Genomic DNA, 1,361 nt, shown 5'->3' with positions numbered 1-1,361 from the left:
TCAAAACTGTCTCCTACTCAGGGTTCTTCTCAGAGTGAGTTTAACATCTTTGTTCCTCAAGCTGTAAATTAGGGGGTTCAGCAAGGGAACTGTATTGGTGTAAAAGACAGAAGAGATATTTCCCTCATTCATGGATATAGTAGAAAATGGTTTGAGATTCATAAAGGCACCTGATCCAAAGAACAGAGAAGGAGCAATTATGTGAGAACTGCAGGTGCTGAAGGTTTTGGACCTGCCCTCAGTGGAGGGGATGTGGAGGATGCTGGAGAGGATAAAAGCATAACAGACACAGATGGTGAGACTGGGTACAATGATGTTGATGCTCACCACGATGAAAACTTCCAGCTCATTGACGTAGGTGTTCGTGCAGGAGAGCTGGAGCAGAGGGAGGATGTCACAGAAATAATGGTTGATGGTGTTTGCGTCACAGAAGGTCAGTCTCAGCATGCATCCAGTGTGAGCCATAGCACCAGAAAATGCCATCAAATATGAACTTAACATAAGACTGGAACACACTTTAGGAGACATGACAGTGTTACACAAAAGCAGGGTACATATGGCCACATAGCGATCATAGGCCATTGACGTCAGCACATAGCATTCAGAAATGAAAAAAAACTGAAAAAGTAGAGCTGGGTCATACACCCCATGTAAGACACTGTATTCTTTTTTTGATATGAAGTTAACCAGCATTTTGGGTGTAAATACAGAAGAATAGCAGAGGTCTATGTAGGACAAGTTAAAGAGGAAAAAGTACATAGGGGCGTGTTAGTGTGATCTCATCCCAATTAGGAATATCAATTCCAAATTTCCCATCATGGTGACCATATATATTACAAGGAAAAGGAAGAACGGGGGAGCTGGAGATCTAGTTGGTTCATTAATCCCAACAGAATGAATTCAGTCACAAAAGAACCATTTCCAGGAGCCATGCTTCTCTAAGGGAATTTGTGAGCACAGGAGAAAAGGGTTACATTAGAGAACAACAACTCAATTTTCACACAATATCTCATCTCACAAGTGTGGCGTTTGATGGGAATATTTGAGAATAGCCCAGCCTGGACTCACGGAATTGTGTTCCCATTATCATGAAACTGAGCAACATGGAATTTTGTTTTTTAGGGTCTTTATAAGCTAAAGAGAAAAGAGCATAAAAACTTAGCCTGCAGTGGGAAGGGAACTGCTGCCCTATGCAAACGTGACTGCTAAGGAAATGAAACAAAACAGTGGCTAAATTAGAAGAAATTTGGACCAGGATAGAATCATCCTTCCCTCTCTCAACATTTCATCATTCACCTGAACTCTCCCTTCCCCAGTAAAATTGCAGGGATCCTAGCAATTTGGTGCTGCTTCTAATGCAG

General features: G+C 41.8%; 1 pseudogene; it reads right to left on the bottom strand.

The window, feature by feature from the left end:
• LOC130860649 (olfactory receptor 8B3-like) lies at nucleotides 1-932 on the bottom strand (annotated as a pseudogene).
• Nucleotides 933-1,361: the final 429 nt, after the last annotated feature.

This window comes from Hippopotamus amphibius, chromosome 9, assembly GCF_030028045.1.
Source record: "Hippopotamus amphibius kiboko isolate mHipAmp2 chromosome 9, mHipAmp2.hap2, whole genome shotgun sequence".
Lineage (NCBI taxonomy): Eukaryota > Metazoa > Chordata > Mammalia > Artiodactyla > Hippopotamidae > Hippopotamus > Hippopotamus amphibius.
The sequence above is the reverse complement of the archived record's forward strand: the minus strand, read 5'-3'. Positions and strand labels throughout refer to the sequence as shown.